The sequence below is a fragment of the Eulemur rufifrons genome, chromosome 24, assembly GCF_041146395.1.
Source record: "Eulemur rufifrons isolate Redbay chromosome 24, OSU_ERuf_1, whole genome shotgun sequence".
Classification (NCBI taxonomy): Eukaryota; Metazoa; Chordata; class Mammalia; order Primates; family Lemuridae; genus Eulemur; species Eulemur rufifrons.
Window position 1 is genome coordinate 87,296 of NC_091006.1, and position 24,062 is coordinate 111,357.

The following is a 24,062-nucleotide window of genomic DNA, read 5'->3' on the forward strand; positions in this document are numbered from 1 at the left end:
TCTTCCTTGTGACAAAATGTGATGATTCTAGGACTTCTCAGCCTGCTGCTACATTATTTGCCCATGAGGCCTTGGCAGAGTCATAAGCCTGGGGTGGGGGTGCGGAGCAGACACTTCCCAAGACCTCTCTGCCCAAGGATACTCCAGCTTGTTGTCCTGGTGACCCAAAGCTCTCGGCCACATGCCCCACGTGCTCTGTCCCCTGCCAGCTCTCTGGCCTCAGCTGGTGCCCATGCCCACTGGCTTTCTGGGCTCCAGTCATGAGGGTCTTCTCTCAGACCTTGTTCTCCCCACAAGCCTTTCTGCCCCAGAGCCTTCGCACATGCTGTTCCCTCTGACTAGACACCCTTCCCTTAACCCCTGGCCTGGTTGACTCTTCATTCTTTACTGCTTCACTCAAATGTGGCTTCTGCAGAGGCATCTCGGATCCCTGGACAACAGTCACCGCCTTGACACATCTTCAGAGCACCCTGTGCTTCTCCCAGCTCTTGTGCAGTGGTTGAGCAAGTCATCAGTTGCTCAAGGTCTGTCCAGTTCCGCCCTTAGACTCGGGTGCAGGGTGTTCCTGCCATGGGTCCCCTGCTTGGCAAGACTCCAGTCCAGGCCTTCTCTGTCTGTGGCTCCCCTCACAGGATAAGGAATCTGTGGGGCCCTCTCGAAGGCCAGACCCTCCCCTTTAGACCACACTCCCAATACGAGGGACTCCAGAATGTCCCTCAAGGGTGGACTGTGTCACCAGTGGGGTAGCCAAGTGGCAGCGGGTTGCAGGAGGTATGGGCAGCTGCACATAGGGACTAGAGTGTCCACATGTGTGCATGGGGACCTCTCCTTGGGCCAAGATGGCTGGGGGTGGGAAGACAAGCGGGCAGGCTGAGGGCCAGGCCAGCTCTTCTCATGCCCACGTTGGGGCAGGGAACTCGGAAGTCACAGAAGTTTTAAATTAGAACCTGGCCTTCCAGGTCACTATCAAAGCATATGTCAGAGTAGGGGAATAGAACATATTTTATTTAACAGTTGTTAGTTTGATTTATAACTTCCAAATGTCCAGACATACGGTGCGAGGCCTCTGTGTATACTCTTGCCCTGGCCCTGCTGGCACTGGGGTGGGCGTGGGCGTGGGTCAGCCCCACCCATTGGATTATAAGCTCCACCAGGGCAGGCAGTGTGTGCAGTCCCCGGCCCAGAACACACTGTGTGGCACAGAAGAGCAGACAATAACTATTGGCTGTGAGTAACAAGGAGATAGGCCAAGTAAAATGCTTGGTGTGGTACCAATGTCCAATAAATAGTAGCTGTCATTTTTTGAAAAAATGAACAGGTGGGTAGGGTGGGGGGCCGAGATCCGTAAACTGAAGTGGCCTGTGTCTGAGGAGGGAGGGGCTGCAGACCCCAGGGTTCACACTTCCTATCCTGGGGTTGTGTCCTTTGCCCCACCCCGCAGCCTCTCTCAACTCTTCAGGTTAGGTGGGCACCAGACAGGGATACCTGACAGCTAGAGGGCCCCCACCCCACCCCCCGGCTGTGCTCTAGTGTGAGAGGAGCCTTTTCTGGGGAGTCAGATCCTCTACTGGGCCCTGAAGAAGTCACTTTGCCTCTGCAAGCCTCAGTCTCCTCATCTGTAAAATGGGACGGTGTGTGGAAACGGTGCATGTCAAGTGGCAGGTTCAGAGTGCACATTTGGTCTACATGAAGAACCCTTGCGCAGAACACCAGCGGGTCAGGGAGGGCAGGAGCATGGAGCCGGAACAGGAAAGCAGGTGAAACTGGGCCGCAGCCAGCCTGCGGGCGGGCCCGCGACAGCATCATCCCTGAGGCCTGAGGAGGGCAGGTCCGGCTGCCCACGCTGGAGGCCGGGTCAGTCCTGTTTGGGCAGCGGGGCAGTTGTCTTAGCTGCTTCACCGTCCGCACAGGGCTGGGACACACGGGGTCTTGGTGAAGGACCTCATTCAGGGGAAGGCCCGAAGAAGCCGGTAAGCCCCCTCACCAAATTTCTCCTCCCAGGATGGTCTCTCCCAGAACACTCAGCCGCACACTGTCGCATGCGCACAGGCGGCGACACTGCCATACAAAGCAGAACCCAATTAACCCCAAACAGGACATGCCTCAGAAAGAAAAATCACATTTTGCGAACTGCCCACCAGGGGTCACCATAGCCTCGGAACCGAGAGGTGAGGACGTCACAACCGCCTGCAGACGCGGGGGAGGCGGAGGGTCTCCTGAAGTCCAGCTGGGTGGCCTCCAGCCGCCCCCAGTCGCAGGTCCGCAGTCAGTGCGGCGGGAAGATATCCGAGCACTGCGGCAGGATGCGCTCCACCACCTGGTTCTGGAACACCATGGTCATGAGCATGCTGGTCTCTTCTGTCTCCCGCCGCAGCAGCGTGGGCCCGAACACGATGGCCAAGCTCTGCACCGACATGCGTTTCTGCTTGCAGTGCTCCATCACCCTGCGGCCAGGCAGGTGGAATCAGGGCTCAGAGCTGGGGGGAGCCGTGGAGGGGGTCCTGCCAGGACCCGCCACCCCATTCCCACCCACCCACCCGGCTCACCGGCACAGGTGCTGGAAGAGCAGCCGCAGCGTGTCGCGGTTGGGAGCGGGCAGCGAACCCACCAGGTCACGCATACAGCGGCTGCGCTGGGCCTGGTCGTGCAACTCAAGCAAGGGAAGGATCAGAGGGAGGGAGTCAGACAGGGAGGGAGGAGTAGGAGGGTGGGCTCTGCGAGGGGAGCGGGATCAGCAAGCGTGGTGGCACAGAGCCTGGCCAAGGCGGTGGCCCTAGGCAGGACAGTTCCTCTCCTGCCCCATCCACCCCCCCTCTGGGCAACTCCCGAAAGAAGAGCTTCGGCGCGCCCGTGATAAGGTGCACGTCCTCCCAGCGTCAGCGTCGGTCTCCCAGGTCGAGACGCTCATTTGGGGCGGAGGAAGGGAGGTCAGGGCCCCTTAGCCCCTTCAGGCCCCGGGGGGAGGCATGGGGACCGGCCTCACCGTGGTCCACCTTGTAGCGCAGCTTCTGGATAGTGGCCAGGTTTCCACTGATGCGGTACAGCCTGTCCATGTCCAGCCCTGGGACAGAGGGAGGCGAGGACCAGGTTGGGTGGGGTGGGGCTGAAGCCCCTGCTGTGATGCCTACTCAAGGCCTCCTGTTCTTTCCCCACTCAACCCTGCGCCCACCCAGAGGTCTCCATCCTGCAGTCCTGGCAGGAGGCCTGGCCCAGCCCACCCCAAGTACCGCGCACCGCAACCCACCGGGCTCCGCTGCTGCTGGCACAGCGTGGCCAGCGCGCGGCTGAACCTGGTCTGGAGGAGAGGCTCGTCAGCGCCGCCCAGCGGCCGTCGCCCGGCCCTTCGCCACCGGCGCGTGCCCTCTGCAAGCCGGTACCTTTGATGTAGCCCTTCTACCGCAGCGACGGCAGCGTGGGCCACCCCTGCAGAAACTTGCGCTCTTCAGACCCCTGGGGCCCAGGGTGGGCACACCTGATGTAGGGGAAAGTAGGACCTTGTGAGTTGTCAGTGGCATCTGGGTTGTTGGCAGGGCAGGCCCCAGCGGGGCATCACCACCCGCTGAGAGAGGTCTCTGGGATGCTCCCCACCCCGTGCCCTGCACACACCGGGACTCAGCCACCTGTCATCCTTTTCTTCTGCCAGCTTCCCAGGGCTCACTAGATCCGAAGGCCACACTGCCGCTCTCACTTTCCTCCTCCGGGGTCGCGGGGGGGTGCAAGTCTGCAGACCGCAATCACATAGCTTCAGAGAGGCAGGACCTTGGGCCAGCTGGGGGTCCTTCTGGGGCGGGGCAAGGGACCTGAAATACCCTCCCAGCAGGCACGGTCCTCAGGCAAAGCGATCTCTCTTCCCTTACCCAGGTTAACTCCCCTCACCTTTACTATGAAACCTCAGTACATTGGCCTCCTTTAGCTGCCTGGAGCCGAACAGGTGTTGGAATCAGTCATCCTGTCCTCCCCTACCCACCTCCCAGTGCCTGGCCCCTCTTCCTGTATTTTCCTCAGCTCCTGTAGACGTAACCCAGTATGTGGCTCCCAGTTCCGAGCTTCTAATTCCGGCTGGGGCTGGAGTACTGCCGACAACTGCACCAACATCACTTCTCTGGCTCTGGGCTCCTACCTCTATTAATAGAGCCAAAAGCTGCACCCAGTGTTGGCTCATAGGGAATTACGGGTCAAAAACCCCCAGGTCATTTCCAGGTAAATCGCTGTCAGAGGAGACCTGCCCTATCTCTACTTATACAATTGATATTTTGAACCTAAGAAATGGGAGACTCTTGAAATCAATACTTTTAAACTTTACCTTCTAGTTTCAGCCTGCCATTCCAGCCTGAAGTTGGTTCCCAGAATATTTACTTTTCCTCCTGCCTCCCTGAAAATGGGAAATTCCTCTAGGGTGAGCTCCCCACTGCACGTGGAGAGGGTGCCTGCAGGGCCACCCCCGGGCTGGATTCACAGATGACAGAGGGCAGTTGCTTTAGCATCCTGCCATCCCAGCCATGCAGGGGACACTGCATTTGCAGGGAGTGGCGCTTGCCCACTGGTGCCATGGAGCTCCCTGTGTCCCACAGTGGGCACAGCTGCCCTGTATAACAGCTGGCCACCCCTCCCTAGTGGACATAGAGACCCCAGGCCTTGCTTACCAGCTCCTGGATGCCCTGGGCAATGGCCTTGTGCCAGGTGTTGATGATGGCCTGAGTCATGCTGGATCAGGTACTCTGAGCCATTGCGACTCTGTAGCTAGAGGGACACAAATCACTGGGTCATCTCTGGTTCCCTGAGTCTGCCCTGGGTGTTGGCACTGAGGGGGGGTGGGTACAGAGATGGAGGTGACCTGTCCCCTACCCCCAGGAACTCAGAGCCTAATGGAACCAAGGGCTTCCACCACACTTAAAGCAGTGGGTGACAGCTTCTCTGTGTTACAGATGACCAAACCAAGGCTCAGTGAGTTTTAGCAGCTTCCTCATGGGCACATAGCTAGTGGCAGTGGAGCGCAGATCTGCATGGCTCAGCTGTCGGGGAAACTTCCCCTGCCCCAACCCACCTCCACATGAGCCCCCGCAGGACGTGGCAGCCCTCACCCAGAGCACTGGCCTGCAAAAACTAAGGAAGGGAAGCTTCCTGAGGGACAGCCTCGGCCACTGGAACTGACAGGGAAGGAGATGTGGGGAGAGAGGATTTGAAAGCGGATCCCAGAGGAAGCGAGTGTCCTCCGTGCCCCTCCCATATGCTCACTGAGGACCTAGAGTGCTGCCCTCTTTTAGCAGCCGGAGTCCCCACCCTCTCTCACCCCCCAGCCCACTTTACTGAGATGCAGAAATTCGAGAAGCAGAAATTAAACAAAATGCCAGAAGAAAACTGGCTACAACAGGCCTGAAGCTCCAAGCCCTTTCTGAGTGGCTGGATCCTCCGTAGCCTCTGGCTCTGAGGACCAAGTTCAGAGTTAATGTCAATGTTGGGCAGTGGCAGCCCCCGCCAACCCTGCCCTTTAGGTCCAGTGGGAGAGGCAGCAGAAACTGCCTCAAACAAGGAACAACTTCTAGCATCAGAGAGGACTGTCTTTTGACTGTCCTTTTAAACTCATACATGAATACTATTAATATTTAAACTGCTTTAAAAATGAAGAAAAAAAGAAAAACGCATGTTCCACCCCTCCACCTCCCTTGCAATGACTAGAGACCCTTGAGCGGCGGCCAGCACAGCCCCACTGTGATCTAAGCAGGCAGGGGCCCCGCTGGGGATGACCCCAGAGAGTGGCCTAATGACACTTCTAAAACAACCTCCATTCTCCGTGGCAGCTCTCTCAAAACATAGTCAGCTCGTATATGAAAGTTTCATGCAGAAGACAAAGCTGTTCTGCAGATTCGTTCTGGTTAAAAAAATAAAATGTGGCCAAGCTACATAGCTACCCAGCAACGTACTGCAGGACATGTCGATCCTGCCGCACGCACAGGCAGGCTGAGGGTACTAGCGGCTCTCGGGGGACTGATACTAACGTTTTCTGTGGCTTTGGGGTGACTAGGAAGACCTGGTGTGGACATCTCCTGGGCCCCAGTAACCCATCTGTCCTTGATGATATAGAATTTTGGGCTGTCTCTTGAGGAACGTCCTGGAGTGGCCTACAGGCCACCTGGAGTGGAGAGAGGGTGGCCGCCAGCTAGCCAGGAGGCAGGGGGTTCCTTGACCTCCACTCAGGACTGTCAGCCTCCCCTTGGCCTGAGCAGCTTCCAACAGCACCGTCTGCCTCCTGCTCCTGGCCAGCACAGACAGCTCAGAAAGTCCTGCTCCGACACTTTCATGAAAAGCCCACAGATGACCTTCATAAGAGAACTGCTGGAAGGCTGTCCCTCGAGGTCAGAGAAGGCACATGGCTAGCAAATGTGATGTCCCTCCTCCACGTGACACTATAGCAGACATTGCTAGTTGATCACAGAACCCTACCCTGCCAAGCCTGGAGAAGGCTCCAGAATTCTCAAGGTAGCTCCAGATCAGAGTAGCTCATGAGACGAAACCAGTTTTCCAACTCTGCTCTGTAGATATCCTGGTTCTAGAACTGAATGAACCTTGGTGAATCATCAGAAAGCTACACACTCAGGCTCCTTGCAGAATGGCTTTTTCTGAGCCGAGGTACAAGGTTATGCTTTTGGCTATCATCACCATATGGTACCCAACAGCCCCAAGACTCCTAACTAAACCTCCAGGGAGCTCTTTTGCAGGCACTGGCCTCATGCCTCTAGATCCCATGTTTGTGGAGCTACACACTAGACATTTTTTAAGAGCTAAGGTTTAGGCTGGGTGCAGTGGCTCACGTCTCTAATCCCAGCACTTTGAGAGGCTGAGGCCGGAGGATTGCTTGAGGCCAGGAGTTTGAGACCAGCTGGGACAAAAAAGCAAGACCCTGTCTCTACAAAAAATTTTTAAAAAATTGGCCAAGCATGGTGGTGTGATGGTGGTGTGTGCCTGTAGTCCTAGCTACTCGGGAGCCTGAGGCAGCAGGATTGCTTGAGCCCAGGAGTTTGAGGTTGCTGTGAGCTATGATGATGCCATGGCACTCTAGCCTTGGTGACAGAGTGAGACTCTAACTCCAAAAAATAGAAAAAGAAAAGAAAAAGAAAAATGAGACAGCACGTGAACAGTGAAGGGCGTGCCGTGGGAGGACCCTCGCCTGCTGGGGGAGCCTGGCAGCCCATCCACTGCCCTGGCTTACCCACTGGGGACCCAGTCCAGTGGGAAGCTGGGCTCTGGCCCAGGGGCAGGATGGGGACCCAGGGAGAAAGAGCAGGTTGCCCAGCCCGTCAGAGTAAGCACCAGGGCCAGGGAGCTTCCTGCCTCAGGTTGGGATGCTGCCACCATTCTAGCGGCCACTATTCTAGGCACACAGGGTCTCATCTCCCAGAGGCCTCTACTTCTCACCACCCTCCAGGGCAAGGACGAGTAACTCAGCTCCTGGGGAAGGAACTACAGAATCCATGGCCTTGAGCCCTGAGAATTCCAGCCCCAGCTCTTCCCAGGTGCTCCTCCTTGGGGCTCGCCTACAGTGAGGGTCCCTGGACAACAGGACGACACTTCCCTCCTTCTGGATTTGCCTTTGGGGACCCAGGAGAGAGAGGTCCCCTTCAGCTCCACCGTGTACTCAGGGGTGCAGAACCTGGAAGGCTGCCTCTGTGGGACAGGGAGGAAGGGTGAGCAGGGTCACAGGGAGCCCTCAGCTCTGAGGGGCCTGCTACCACACTGTGGCTGTAGGGACAGGATGAGGTGGCTGGGAGAAAGGGACCCAACGGTTCCTGGAACTCAGAGATCCTGCTGGCTGGCTTGTCCCTTGCTGCCTGTCCACCCAGGAGACGGACGGAAGGAGCAGAGCCCCGTTCCTGTGAGCAGGTGCGTCCAGCCCCAGCCTCCCCGCCCTCCAGCCTCGAGCTGTCCACCCTCAAGGACTGCTCCCCATCCCCGAGTGGCTAAAACTGCTTGTCCTGGGGTGAACCTGCTGTCGTCACCCGCTCCCTGCGAAGGCCCAGCTCCTTGGACACTCACAGACCGCTGTCTCAGATCTGGTCTGTTCTAAGCCAGATAGGGCGGCCGGGGGTGGGGGTGTCCCTGCCCTGGGGGCCTGGGCCTCACCAGGCCAACTGCAGTTGGGGTCTGTGAGTCCTTGAAGAACGTCAGGACACCACCCTCCAGCACCGGCCAGGAGCCCCTCCAGTGCTTCCACCTAGATGGGAGTGGGGAAGCGGCGGGTGGGCAGGACTTAGATTTGGTCTAGGCTGAGGGCCCCTCCTAGCCCCAGGAGCAGGGCACAGAGCTTAGGAACAGGCCTAGGGCACCCGACTGTGAGGGGTGGACTCCTAAATCTAACACCTGGTAGCCAGGTGACCTTGGGCAAGTCACTTTAATCTCTCGGTGCCTCAGGTTCCTCACAGGACCTCTCATGAGGTCACTATGAAGATTAATAAGAGCCTGGCATGTGGGGAGTGAACTTCATCTTTAAGGCCCACCCTGCCCTGGTCTAGGCACAGAGGGGCTCTCCCGGTAGCCGCTTTCCCTTTTCCACCGTCCTGGTGCGATGCGGCACCCCTGCCTTGTCCAGGGTCCTGATCTAAGAGAAGGGGAACGAGCAGGGAGTACAGAGGGTGAGGCATGGGGGGCAGAGGCCAGTCTCCCCCTCGGCTGCAACGCCCTACGGGCTGGGCCTGTGTCTCCACTGAACGCTCCGTACCAGCCCAGCCTCCTGGCTGGAGCGGGTGGCGCCTGCTCCCCGGCAGCAGCGGCAGGAGAGATTCCTTCCCACTTCCCAGCCTCACCCACCTCTGGGGGCTAGTGCTGGGGCCATGGGGGAGACAGATGTGTCCCACCCAGTCTTCGCCCCCAGGATCTCCAGAAACTCCCCGTTTCTTCTGTGGTGGTCCTGCCAGGGCCTTCATGCCACCCCCTTACCTTCTCCTCAGGAGGGCTGGCCTGGGCTGGAGTGTCACTGTCCTGGCTAGATTTGTGCATGCTTTGAGGGGCAGGGACAGGGACCTGGGGAGGAAGACACTGTCATATATAGTCTCCCTGTCTCTCCCCAGCTGGTTACCTGGGGCAGCTCCGACCGGACGGAGGAGTCGTCTGGGCTGTAGAAGTATTGTTTGTTTCCCGTGCTGGTCCTCCAACCTCACCCGCTGTGGGGAGAGGGAGGATCAGGGCCCCCCACCCAGCTCGTGAGAGGAGAGAAAAGGCTCCCTCCAACCCGTGTCCAGGTCAGCAGCAGGAAGCTCGGAGAGACAGATGCGTGCGACTCCGAGTCTTGGGCTGGCTTAGGGTCTGCGTGGGAGCTGCGGTTCAGAGTGCCAAGGGGAGCTCGTAGTGAGGAGAGTAGAGAGGAGCCACCCGCGGCTGTCTGGGTCCATCTGCCCACTGCCCCTACCTGCTCTGGGGCGAAGTGGTTGGTGTAAAGCTTCTGCTTGTCCTGGCTGATGTGACAAGACCAGCCGGGGGGTGTGGTGAAGGGAGAGGTGGGGCCGGGCTCCCCGAGGGAGCCCACGGGGAATAGTCTTCCTCTGGGTAACTGGTCAGCAACTCAGGGTAGTCCGTCTCGGGAATGGGGGGCTGCAGGGACCAGCCCACCCCCTTGCCATTGGGTCCCTGGGGCCGGGTGGAGCAGGGGGCGGGGCCAGAGGGATCGCAGATAGCCCCGCCCAGGCATTGTCGCCGGTCAAGGGGCTGCAGAAGAACACCCTGCGGCTCTCCTCATCCCAGCATTGGCTCCACTCGGTCTCGAGGCTCTGGTGGCTGCCCACGGAGGTTGGGGAGGTGGCTGGGATAGCGGAGACCTCAGCAGTCTCCGAGGGCGACTCCCAGGTCGTCACGCCCGTGTCCGGGTTGTAGTACTAGGGGCGCCCAGTGCTGGTGCCTGTGTGCGTCCCCCACACCGGGCTGGGGTGGGGGGCCGCGGCAGCGCCCGGCGAAGTGGCCCGAGGCTGCCTCTCTACGTTGGCGCACACGGGCTCCGGGGGTTCGTCCACCTAGGGAAGGAGGAAGGAGAGGTGACTTTCAGAGGACCACTGGGGTCACACAGTTCTGACTTCACCACTTGCCGCTTGGGTGACCTTCAGAAAGTCACAATGACTCCCTGCCTCAGTTTCCCCAGGTATAAAATGTCTACTCTGCCCATTCCAGAAATTGTAGTGAAGATAGAATGAGGAAATGTTCTTGAAAGTGCTTTTCAAAGTATTTAGTGCTGCAGATGGATGGGACAATTGCATTAATTATATTTATTACCAATAATAAGATATCGATAACCCAGATCTCACAGATGTGTACTCACAGAGGCAAGTAAGATGTTGGGCAGGAACAGACAAGTGGCCTGGGTGCTCCCTGGGCCCAGCTCGCATCGCCTTTTACCGATTGATTCCTTTCTCCCTTCCTCCTTTTCAGAGCTGACTTCTCTGTCCCTCACTTAGACACCAGCCCCCTGCTCGGAAGGCCTTCCACACTCCCTTGATGACAGATCCGGTCCTCCTTCAGCCTGACTGGGCCGGGGCTGGGCCGCCTCTGCCACGGCCTCAGTGCCGGGTGTCTCACCTGGCTTCTCGCTCTGCCGCCTGCGAGAGCACGACCAGCTGTAGGTCACCAACTCGCAACCCCTCTAGGCTCACACATCCAACTGCTGCCGGGTGTCCTTTGTAGGCCTGGGAAGATGTCCAATATCAAATTGTCTCCCTTTCTCGTGTCAGCATCACCTGTTACTCAGGTAGAATCACCTGTGACTCCTGCCTCCTTAGTGTCATCTGTCGCTGAGCCCTGGGGATCCCCGAGCCTGAACCTTTCAGACCCTACCGCTTCACAGGTCACACGGGTTAGAACAGGGAAACGCTGCCACAAGGAAGCCAGCACACACGACAGACAGGTACCCCACGGGGCAACTGGTCTGGTCCCTTGACTAGTCAGCGTCAAGGCAAAGGAAAGGGTGGGGGGTGTTCAAAAGCGATTAGAGAGACAGCCAGAAGCAAGGCACAACCTTGGACTGGATCCTGGTGCAAACAAACCAGGAGAGAGAGAGACTGAGGGAGAGAGAGAGATGTGTTAGGACAACGGAGGCAATTTGACTATAGCCCAGGTCTTAGACAACATTCAGGAATGAATGTTAATTTTGTCAGCTATGATAATGGTAGGGTGGTTATGGAAAACAAAACATTACTTTTCAGAAATGCATGCTGAAGTTTTCAGGTGTGAAATAGAATGTCTAGAATTTATGACTCTTCAGTGGAAAATAAATAAATAAAATTAGCCTATCAGTTATTAAATGAAGCTCGAACAGATCTAATTCTCCTAGTAAAAGAGTCAGCTCAGGTTTTAAAATGCAGTGATATGATGTATACAAGAAATACAGTTTAAAAAATGATAATGAATGGTTGAAAATAAAAAGGTTTATTTTTAATGTAATATAATGTAAAATAAAGAGTGGTCGTATTAAAAATAGAAGGGTAAAATGTAAGATTAAGCACTAAAACACGATAAAGACAGATGACATGTAGTGACAGGAATGCACAATTCATAAAGATAGAATACTCAAAATCTGCACGCTCCCAAAAGCAGCATCGTTAAATATGAAAAGAAAAAACTAATAAAAGCACCAGAAGAACTTTATAGGGAAAATTTGAGAGGGAGGTTTAATAAAACTTCATCAGAATTAGCATAAAAGACAAAAACCAAAAAGGATACAAAGGGAGTGAAACTTTGAATTATACATAATCAATAAACTTAATAAACTTGATTTGATACATGAGGGACCTTTTATCCCTTAAATAGAAAGTGTACATTTTTTCCATATGTCTATGAAAAACTTAGAAAAAAATCATTTACTTGGCCACAAAGAAATTAATAAATTTTAAAAGCATAATATATACAAATCTAGAGAAAACAAATGCTTTTGTAGTAAAATATAAAATGACCAAAATTAACTAGAGAACTAGTAGATACTTGAATAGATCTAATTAACACTGAGAAAAAAATCTGCCACTGAAAAAGCCCCGGGTCCAGAGGGTTTCATGGGAGGGAATCATAGAAACCTTTAGATTTTACCTCTGGCAACACCTTCCTCCTCCAGGAGGCAGCCCTAGAACTTCCTCTCCCAGCTAGATCCTGCACCCAGCAGACACGCCACCACATCATATCACAACCACAGCATATCACATTGTCACGTCGTGTCATGTGCTTCCCATGCCCCAGGGCCTGGCACTGACCACCTGTGCAGGCTGACATTTCAGTACTGATGCCCGTCCCCTCCCACCACTGGACTCGGTCAGCTCTAGGAAGGGCAGAGAAAATAGGTGCAGAGGGAGGCCGACTGCTGGGGCCCAGGAAGGAGGAGAGGAGGCGGGTGGGCTTGTCAAGGGCCCATCTCAGGAGGCCTGGGGCTGCCGGGAATCAGGGGCTGAGAGGCGAATAATGAGGCCGGGGCTCCAGGGAGATCCCCAGAGGACCATGGGGCCACCTCCCAGCCTGCAGGGGACGGAGGGGTAGGTGGGGAGAGCTCCGGGTGGCCAGAGCTATGTGGGGTGGGGGGTGACCCAAGAACCTGCTCTCTCACAAGCCAGGTCACAGTGTGGGCAGCAGGGCTCCCGGGCCCTGGGGCAGCAGGTGAGTCACGGGGAGGGAAAGTCAGGCCAGGTGTGCGGAAAGCAGCCAGCAACCCAGGGCTGTCCTAGCTGGGGGGCGGGGAGCTCCCTGGAGTCCCCTCAGCTTGGCTGCAGGGCCCCTGCTGTTACCAACCCCACTTTCCAAAGGCTCTTGGCTGGCCCCGAGAGAGGACAGGTGGATCTGTCCCGAGGCCAGTTGCTGTATCTCAGACACGGCCACCTTGGGCTTCCCTTGGAGTTTGCCCCAGGAAGTGGGAGCGGGTCTGCGATCCAGAGAGGCGGGGTCACCAGGTGAGTTTTTGGACGGGATAGGGAAAGGCCTGGTGGGGAGTCTGGGGGAGGGGGGAGGACAGGAAACCGTGGCCGCCTCCTTCCCCAGGTGAGGGGTCCACTCACAGTTCCTGGAGGAGGGAGGACGAGGGCCCTGGGCTCCTTCCTGTGCAGGCCACCTGCCCAGGTGCGGCGCCTCCTGGGCTGTTTGTGTAAGAAGTGGCAACTGGGCCGTAACTCTTCCTCCCAGTGGCCAGTGTCCAGCGGCGGCAGCAGCAGCAGCGGGCTCCCGGCCGGCTCTCCCGCCTCTGGGGTGGGACGGTGACCGCACCCAGAAATAAGGACTGTGGTCTCGGGGGAGGGGCCTCAGAGGATTTCGTCAGGCTTCCCTGGCTCCCTGAGTGGCCACCTTGGAGGAGAGGTGTCCACCCAGCTCACCCCCTCTCCTCCATCTCTCCCTCCTCAGAAGCCTTTGCTTTTGCCCTCTCCTGGGATGTCAGATTCTCCTACTGCACCCTCAGCTGCAGATAGCAAGGTCAGGGTTTGGAATTCATGGCCACGACAGGGCTGGGCACATAGGTGTGTGCAGAAAAGTGAGCACTTGTTTGCCTTTGGCTTGTACTGTTCTTGCTGAGGGTAACAGGGTGGCTAACTCTGAAGGCCACCTGGCTGAAATAGGGCCCAGAACTGACCTGGACACAGCCACTTCCTGGCTGTGTGTCCTTTGGCCAGTCACTAAACCTCTCTGAACCTGTTTGTACTCAGGGCAAATTGGGGTACCTATGCCTGCCTTCCAAGATGCCGGGAGCTTAACCCTGGGTGCAAGCCTTTGAATGAGAGCCCACGGGACTGTTAGCTCCTTTGGGACTGTGTCTTATGACGCTTTGGGTCCCCAGTGTGCAGCAGGGTGACCAGCACACACCAGGTGCTCAGTATGTGCTATTTGAGTGAATGGTGAATGACAAGGCTGTAAAAAGCCGTACATGGCAGAGGCTCCTCTCTTCTGGGGGTGCCTTGGGCCTGCCGAGTAGCCTGCCCCAAGCCCTGAGCTGATGCCCTGCAGACAGGCACCCTTCACCCTCCCAAGTGACCCTGGTCGCCTCCCTCCTCACATCCTTGCCTCTCTGTTCTGGGCCCTCCCTCATCTTTTCTCCCAGGATCCCCTCTCAGCAGTCCCCTCCTCCCCATCCTCAGCCTCCCAGTCTCCTGGCTCTTGCCCATCCACTTAAACTTGGGGAAGGCTCCACCCTCGGCCATATAGCGGCTCTGGCCAGTTGTCTACACGCCGTTCTCATCCTCACCTTCGCGCCTGCCTTCAGCAACTGGAGATGCCAGGACCTGGGGGATCTCCTTCCTCCTTGGTTTGGGCTCTTAGGTGCTGGCCCCTGGGCAGACTTACAGAGCCCTGGTTCATGGTCAAGGGCTGCCTCCTCGCCCCTCCTCAGCACACACTCTCTGTTCACACTGTCCAAGGGCAAGGCCATTCCCCCACCTCCAGGGCATAGCTCAGAGGGGCAGGCACACTCCCACCGTCACCGGGACAGAGAATGTGCCTGGGAGCGCGCCACCGGGAGCCTGCCCAGAAACGAAGGGGCGCTGGGGGAAGGAGCGCTGGCATCCAGCCACCTACCCCAGAGAAGCTGCCTGCCTGCTGGCAGAGCCACGGGGCACACGGCCCCACCTGCGTCCCCGTCCGCCAGGTGCTGTTCCCCACCCTGGCCACCAGGGGGAGGGCTGCCCCCGAAGAAACCCCAGTGAAGGCTGTGCAGACCCGAAGGGAAGCGCACTGAGGGGGACCCCAGGTCGTCTGAGGGGACCGCTCGCTACTGCCCAGCGCTTCCGCGCCCCGCCCCATTTAAGGGTCGCCACAACCCTGATCCTTAGGTAGAGTGCTTACACTCGGGGACACTGGGCTGGGGCCGTTAGGTGGCTCATCAGCAGCTGGCAGGGCACCCAGGGGAGTCAAATCCAAGCCTCTGCCCCTCCCTTTGGGCTGAGGAACAAACCGAGACCCCGACAGGAAGTGAGCCCCCCAGAAGTGAACCACCCGTGGGAAATCACGCCCCTGGCGCAGGGGTCAGACGGTTTCTGCGCATCTTGTTTTCCTCAGGGCGCCCCTCCCTGAAAAGTTGCTAAAGTCCGAGATGTCAGGGCCCCCGGAAGGATTCTGAGGATGTAAGAGTGTTTTTAAAACGTGCTCTATTTTCAATTTCCCAAATTAACACAACTGGACTCGGAAGAGAGAACCCTCCCTCCTCACGCTTACCATAACTGGCCTTCTTTCTGAAACAAACTCATCGAGAGGGTTTGGGTTTTGGTTTTTTCAAAAAAAGAAAGAAAGAAAGAGAGAGAGAGAGAGAGAGAGAAACTGAAATGTTGGAAACAGCCCAAAAGGGAAATGGATGCCTGCCATTCACATCCATCTCGTCTGAACCCCCAAGCTCCCGGGAGGGAGGCGAGGCCGCTGGAGCCAGTGCAGGGCCGCAAGCCCCACCCCACGTCCAGGTGCGTTTCAGACTACAGATCGGCTGCAGGACAGCACACACCCGCCAGAGGTTTCATAACCTCCAGGCAGGGCTTGGGCTGCACCCTACGATTAAGTTTAGTTGCATTTCTGCAGCAAAACATGAATATTCACGCCAAGTGTGATAAAGACTGTCAACACCCTCATATTGGTTCAAATGAAATTTTGTCACCGGGTGAATTACAAAATCCTTTGGGCTTCCAGGGAGCTTTGGCACTTGGGAATTGCAGAGAAGAGATTGTGAGCCTGTACCACTCTCATTTTGGGTTTGGGGAAAGTGAGTTCGCCCGAAGTCGGTGAACACAGTGGCAGGCGTCTAGCGGGACGCTAAACTGAGCAGGTCTCCTCGCACCCTGGCTCCATGCAGGCGCGGCCACCCGCCCCCCTCTACCCCAGCGCCCAGGTGTGTACCTGCTGCTCCGGGCTCTCCTTCCGCTGCTGGCCTTGCACGTCCAGGATGGCCTCATAGACATTCTCAGAGTCTCTGCATGCCAGGGGCCGTGGGCACACCCAGGAGCCCACCACGCTGCAGGCCTTGTAGCGGCCCGGGCTCCTGAGGAGGCCGGCAGGAGGCACTCGGTGGTGCCTGCCAGGTCGTCCAGGGACCGACTGCGCTGGCTGCCTGGGTGCTGAGGGCCGCACGTGTCTGGGCAGGCCAGGTGCCAAGTTGCTGCATTTCCTAGGGGAGTCTTCTCTTAATTAATTTGTTGGGGGGTTCCCTATAGAGCCACTGGAGTCTTGGGGAATTGCCCCAGGCAACTCCCACTCAGGACCCGGTCACCCAGGGCTGCCAAGGCTGGGAGGTGATTAAGATTCCCCTTCTCTTCAGAGCTGAGGAACTCAGTCTCTCACTTATCTAGGATCCAAAACAACAATTCTTAGTAAAAGAACCAGCTCAGAGAAAACCAAGACCATCAACCAAAAATGGGAGGTCCGGAGCTCAGGACCACTTACCAGTTCCACCAAAGGAGAAGCTCTGAGCGGAGGGCCCAAAACGGTCATGCCGGTACCTGGCACTGACTTTGTGCGGCTCCTTTGGCGGTCTTGAGTCTTCTCTGAGCCCCATGTCTGGGTGTCAGTCTTGTCAATGGAAAAAAGCCAAACTCTGTAAAATAATTTTAAAGAGATTTACTCTGAGCCAAATTTGAGGGCCATGACCTGGAACCACTCCCAAGAAGCCTTGAGCAAGTGGACTCGCTGTGGCTGGGTTACAGTTTGGTTTTATACATTTCAGGGAGACAGAGGTTATAGGTAAAGTCATAAATCAATACATGGCAGGCATACATTGGTTTGGCCCGGAAAGGTGGGCCATCTCAAAGAGGTGGCTTACAGGTTATAGGTGGGTTTAAAGATTCTTTGTCTTGTAATTGGTTAAAGACATGGAGCTTTGTCTAAAGGCTTGGAATGTTTTAACATAGTTTCTGCTTATCAGAGACGAGCCACTGGACATAGATTTGTTGTGTAAATAGAGGACCTGCAGGTTTGTCTTGCATTCCCTAGGCCTGTCAATGGGTTACAAGGGATGTCCCCAAGAAGGGAGTGGGGCATGATGAGGCATGTCTCACCTCCCTCCTCCTGGCAGGCAATTTAGTTTTAGGATATTTCTTTGGCCATGAGGGGGTCTATTCAGTCAGCTGGTGGGGGGGTGAGCCTTAAAATTTTATTTTAGTTCACACTTAGAAACATTTACTCTGAGGCAGCTTCACACCCAAGGAGAAATCAAGGAAATTAACTCACACTCAATATAAATTTCCAAATATTAAATCCTGTGTCTTCCCGCCCCACCCCTATTTCTTATTCATTAGCAGAAGAGCTGAATCATGATGATTTACATAACTGATAAAATTTCTATTGCATTTTTCTCTTCTTGGAAGGAAGGTGTTTTGTGATCCATTATTTGTTTATATCTAAATTCATTTTGATTTGGCTTGGTTTTGGTTTCTCTCCTTTGTTTTCTTTACTTCTGTCTTTCTCCTCTTAATAGTTTATTGTCTAATCCACTGGCTTTTAGGTTTTATCTTTGATCATTTGCGAGGTATGCCAAAAGAAATGACTGACATTTTTCAGGAGATTAATAAGTAAAGAAAGTTGGCATGTAAGAAATAGTAAATCTTGAAATTTGGGCACCATGGCTTATGCCTATAATCCCAGCTATTTGGTAGGTTGAGGTGGGAAGATCCCTTGAGGCCAGGAATTTGAGATCAGCCTAGGCAACACAGTGAGACCCTGTCTCTGAAATAAAATAATAATAGCAAATCTTAAGAAATGAGAAGATAGTAGGCTGGGTGCAGTGGCTCATACCTATAATCTTAGCACTCTGGGAGGCTGAGGCAGGAGGATTGCTTGACCTCAGGAGCCCCAGATCAACTTGAGCAAGAGTGAGACCCCATCTCTACTAAAAATACAAAAATTAGCCAGGCATCATAGCACGCACCTGTGGTACCAGCTACTAAGGAGACTGAGGCAGGAGGATCACTTTAGCACAGGGGTTTGAGGTTGCAGTGAGCTACCATGACATCACTGCACTCTAGCCAGGGGTAAGAAAGTGAGACTGTCTCCAAAAAAAAAAAGAGAGAAGATAGTATAAGTACCCGTGAAGTTTGGGTTCTGAGTTCTACGTATTCCTGGCATCCATGTTCCCACCAAATCTGACCAGATGGTATAGAGGTCCCAGCTGGCTCCCTTGGATCACATTGCCAGGCCACTGGGATCACTGAAAACACAGCACAGTTTAACCTAATAAAAATAAACCCTTTGACAGTCTTCTGCATGCTGAATACTCTATGTTCGTGCCTTTCAGAAGGCATGGCAGCTGCTTGAAACACAGAGATGCGGCAACACCTTCATATTTACTTTAGGATTCAGAGCTCCCCCAGGACTAGCAAGTTGCAGGTCCTATAATCAAATTTTATCTTGTGTAAGGCACAAAAGCACTCAATATTCTTTCCCTTTGTTTCCTTTTCGGTAAAGAGATAGGCATGGCGACCCAGATAAAGGCTTGCCCTGGAGCTGGCACAGGATCCAGACGTGACGTGTGGGTAAGATTTCCAGGACGCGCTTCAGCAGCTGCTGGCTGGGTCCACTGGCCCGCAGTGGCGGCCCACCATCAGTGAGGCTAAGTTTTCAGGACTTCCCCGGGGCAGTGCAGAGGAAGGGAATCCAAGGAGGGTGAAAGACCAGATCGGCCAATGACTTTCATGGGTAATTAGGACTCAGTACTAATCGAAGTGTTTTGAACCACAGGATATTTGGGAGTGGCTAATTGGTCACAGTAGCCTTAGAAATGAAACAGGTGAGTAGTCTATGCTGGCTCTATTTAACAGCAGTAATTTAGGTCTTGTTCCAGTTATCTATTTTTGTATAACAAATTGCCTCAAAACTTAGTCGATTAAAACAACAATCATTATCTTGAACAGCTCTGTGGATTTTTTTTCTTTTTTGTAAAAGACATATGACATAAAATTGACTACTTTAACCATATTTAAATGTGCAGTTCTGTAGCATTAATGACATTTACAATGTTGTGCAATCATCAGCACAATCCATCTACAGAACACTTTTCGTTTTCCAAGAGTAAAGCTCTATGCCCATTAAACACTAACTTTCCATCCCCGCTCCCCTACCCTCTGGCAACCACCATTCTATTTTCTGTGTCTATGAATTTGCCTATTCTAGGTACCTCATATAAGTGGAATAATATAATATTTGTCTTTTTGTGACTGGCTTATTTCATTTAGCATAATGTCTTCAAGATTCATCTGTGATGTAGCATATGTCAGAATTTCTTTCCTTTATAAAGCTGAATAATATTCCATTATATGCATATACCACATTTTGCTAAATGGATAAATCCATGTATCCATCAATGGACATTTGGGTTGTTTCACCATTTGGTTAGTGCAGATAATGCTGCTGTGAACACTGCTGTACACATATCTGTTCAAGTCCCTGCTTTCAATTCTTTTCAGTATATACCCAGATGTGGAATTGCTCAATTATATGGGAATTCTATGTTTAATATTTTGAGGAATCACCATACTGTCTTCCACAGCAGCTGAACCATTTTACATTCCGCCAGCAATGCACCAAGGTTCTAAATTCTCTACATGCTCACCAGCACTTGTTATTTTCTGGGTTTTGCTTGTTAATGGGTGTGAATGTGGGCAGTTCTTGCTCGGGGTCTCTCAGGTAGCTGTAGTCAGATGGTGGCTGGGCTGAGATGGCTGCAGTAGCCGGGGCTGGTGGGCAATGCTCCCTGAATGCAGCCCCCCCATGTGGCTAGTTCTGGCTTCCTCACAGCACAGTGACCTCAGGGTAGTTGTACTTCTTATATAGCTCCTGCCTTCCCCAAAGGGAGTATTCCAAGACACAGGAAGTGGAAACTGCCAGTGTCTTAAGATCTAGGCCTAGAAAATGGCATGAGGTCACTTTCACTGTATTCTTTAGTTAAGCTCTCAGAAGTCTGCACAGTTTCAAGGGGAGGGGACATAGAGGCTACCTCCCAAGTGGAGGAATGTCGAGGAATGCCAAAGAATTGGTGGCCATGCTCAGTCTGCCCGACAGAATCATCACAGTGGGGAATTGTGGTCTCTCATGAATCTGAGTCACAGACCTGAGGTATGTTGGTCGCAGAGGATCCCAGATCCTCCTGAAGAAGTTCCCTGTGATGTGGCTTCAAGTGTGTGCTGCAGTTTTCTTCCAGGTCTTCCCTAAAGAGACAGACATTCACTGGAGAAGGGGAGATATTCATCCTTCCAGTGTGCTACTTAATACTGGATTTTGAGTTAGCACATGTACTTGGATACTCAAAATGCCTTTGTTTCTCCTGCTTAAGGTAGGGGCTTTTGGATATTAGAGGACTGCGGGAGCTGTGGCCCAAGTCCTCACAGTGGGCTCAGCAGGTCTGCAGACATGCTAGTGGTTATGCCCCCATTCCTAAATGTGGCATTGGAATAGATGTCCTCAGCAACTGGCTCCTGCCATGTGGGGTGAGGGCTTTTATGGTTGGACAAACCTGGGGGAAATTTCTTCATTAAATGAGTGAACCCAAAGCCACTCCCCACCCCTGAAGGGACGAGTCACCACCAGTGACTTGGAAAGTGAAGAGGCGCTGATTCTGATCACAGCCCCACTGACAGTTGCCTAAATAGCCTGTGAAGAAGGTAGCTGAGTCTTGGGGAAATCACTGCGGATTTACAATAATCAGGTTGTGGTTCCAACTGCAAGTGCTGTTATGGTAATTGTGGCATCTCTACTGGAGCAACTGGCACAGCTTCTGGCACCTGGCGTGCAGCTATTTGTCCAGAAAATGTTTTTTGTCTGTGACAATTTGCAAGGGGCAGGCACTATTAGCACTTTAGCTCTTTGCATAGCCTTGCAGAGGTTATCCTGATGTCCTAAGGAATGTCACCTGGTTCTTTGCAGAGGTGACATCATGCTTTACAGACTGGGCTACAAAGATACGAAAGTACTGTAGTTAACATCTGAATACTCATATCGGATTGTTACAGAACTTTTCAAACAGAACCTGAACCTTCAAAAAACTTTTGTCCCCACACTTGTCTTAGTTGGCCTCTCCACAGCCTCTCACACTCGTGGCCACTCCTGCATCATGAAGCATTCTCTCCCACTGTTCTCAGCACACTTGGCCCTGCTGGTTTGCTTCCTGGGAATCCAGGGGTCCTTTGTCATTCTCCTCCATAGATCAGTCTTCAATGTGGCAATTACATGTTGGAGTTCCTCAGTGCTTAGTCCAAAAGCTCCCAATCTTCTCCCCTTGCTAATTTCTTCCAGGTCCATGACACAATGATCTTTGGCATACAAAATTTGCCAATAGTAGACATTTTATTTGCACACTTTTTGCACCCAGTTCTGTATTCTCTTCCTGAGTTTGTGGAATCCACCATCTTTGAGGCAGAAATCTCCTCTCCTATAGAAACTTAAAATCTTCTTTGTTTTTCCAGCCTTCCCTGCAGCCTAAGTATGGACACATGACCAAGGCACTGCCACATTTTTTTTAAGATTTTTTTTTTTTTTTTTTGAGACGGTCTCACTCTGTTGCCCAGGCTAGAGTGCCGTGGCATCAGCCCAGCTCACAGCAATCTCAAACTCCTGAGCTCAAGCAATCCTTCTGCCTCAGACTCCTGAGTAACTGGGACTACAGGCATTCACCACTTTGCCTGGCTAATTTTTTTTTCTATGTATTTTTAGTTGTCCAGCTAATTTCTTTCTATTTTTTGGTAGAGACAGGGTCTCGCTCTTGCTGAGGCTGGTCTCCAACTCCTGAGCTCAAACGACCCACCTGCCTCGACCTCCCAGAGTGCTAGGATTACAGGGATGAGCCACCATGCCTGGCCCACTGCCATGTTTTTAACTGGTGCATAGTGACTTACAAATCAGTACGTCACTCTGGAGTCCATCTGGTGAGCAACAATGGTGCTCACCAGATGGGCTGCAAACCCAGATGGCTAGATCACTTAATTGTGGAAGAATCATTTCCTCTTTATTCTGTTTAAGTAACAGGAAAAAATAATCTGATCAAAATTATCTTACTTAGAAGTAAGAACTGTGAAGTTCAAGCAGTTCTAGGGGGTATGTTTTGTGGTCATGGGAGGTTGTTCCTGAGATGAGTAAAGACTGAGCCAGAAAAATTCTATGTTTAATACATTTTATTTTGTATTTTTTCAAATTTTAAAATGAGAAAATGTATCTTGTATATAATTTACCTTGATCTATGTTAATAATTCCCTTGTTTTTCCATATAACTTTACCAACCATGTATGAGCCCTAATAAATGATTTTGTTTTGAAAAACTCAGTTCAGAGCACAAACCCAGCTACGTAGTGAAAGAATGATATTGTCTCTATTATACAAAGATTTTCAGGAAAATAAAAGCTGGACAAGGTCTCTAAGTCATATCAGAATCTTCTTTTTCTAGCTTCTTAAGGTGAAAGCTTAGAAATGTGTTTTCTTTTCCTTCTTTCCTTTTTTTTTTTTTTTTTTTTTTTTGCCAGGATGTTGCTATGTTGCCCAGGCTGGTCTTGAACTCCTAGACTCTAATGATTCTCTGACCTCAGCCTCCCAAATATCTGGGATTACAGGCCTGTGTCTCCCTACCTGGCTACAAATATTACTTTTCTAATATAGTTGTTCAGTGATCTAAATTTCTTTATAAAAATGCTGTAAATTTCTCTCAGTGTATTGCTGAGTTCGTGTGCTAACAGATTTTGATATGTTGTGTTTTCATTTTCATTTACTTAAAAATGTTTTCTAATTTTTTTTTAAAAAACTTTGACTCATGGGTTGTTTAGAAGTAAGCTGTTTAATTTTCAAATAATTGGAGATTTTCCAGATATCTTTCTGTTATTGATTTTTAATTTAAATCTATTATGGTCAGAGGATAAACATACTTTGTATGATTTCAATTCTTGTATTTTATGGCCCATAATATGGTCTATCTTGGTGAATATTTTATGTGCACTTGAAAAAAATGTATTCTACTGTTGTTGATTGGAATGATCTATAAATGTCAATTGGATCCAATTGGTTGATGATATCATTCAGTTTTTCTACATCTTTGCTGATTTTCCATCTACTTGTTCTATCAATTGCTGAAAGAAATATATTGAAATGTCCAAATATAATTGTGAACTTAATTTTTTTCTTTCAAGTCTATTAGTTTTTTTCTTTTTGTATTTTACGGTGGTTTTCATAGGTGCATATTTTCTTGGTGAATGAACACTTTTATCATTATGTGTTGTTCCTTTGTGTCTGTGGTAATTTTCTTAGTTCTGAAGTCTACTTCCTCTGATGTGAATTTATCCACCCTAGAATTCTTCTGGTGAGTGTTTGATGGGTGTTTCTATGGTATATCTTTCCCATCCTTTACATATATGTCAGTCTTGTTTGGGTTTGCATTTGTCTTATGATGGCTGAGATTGAACATCTTTTTGTATATTTAAGGACCATATTTATATCTTTGTGTAAATTGCTAAACTTGTGTCATTTGTCTATTTTTTTTCAGGTTTTTGATCTTTTGTTCCTTCAGTTTTTAAATAGTGTTTTTTATGTGAGGAAGATTAGCCCTTTGGCTGTGATATATACTATAATATCGTATTTTCTCCCCATTTGCCAATTGTACTTTAAATTTAATTCCCACTTGGTCATGGTGTATTATTTTCTTAATGTGGTGTTGAGTTCTGTTTATAAATATTTTATTTTGAAATTTTGCCTCATTTTTAATATGAGATATTGGTTTGTAGTTTTATTTTTCAATATTATACTTGCTTCTTAAAAGAATCAGGAAAATATCCTTCTTTTGTTCTGGAACAATTTAGAGACTACCTTATCTTTGAAGTTTTGGTAGAATTTCCCTCTGAAACCATCTGGGCCTGGTGCATTTCATTTTATTTAATTTTCAAATTGATTTGCATAGAGGTCTTCAAAATAACCTCTTATGATAGCAGAGCATGTAAACAGGTGGAAAACCATACCGTGCTCATGGATTGGAAGAATCAACATTGTTAAAATGTCTATACTACCCAAAGTGATCTACAGATTCAATGCAATTCCTACTAAATTACCAATATCATTTTTCACAGATATAGAAAAAATAATTTTGCGCTTTGTATGGAACCAGAGAAAACCCCATTTAG

The 24,062-nt window shown here is 51.6% G+C and overlaps 1 pseudogene; it reads right to left on the reverse strand.

The window, feature by feature from the left end:
* Positions 1 to 2,149: 2,149 nt before the first annotated feature.
* On the reverse strand, positions 2,150 to 16,474 carry LOC138374898 (rho GTPase-activating protein 27-like; annotated as a pseudogene).
* Between the last annotated feature and the right edge of the window lie 7,588 nt (positions 16,475 to 24,062).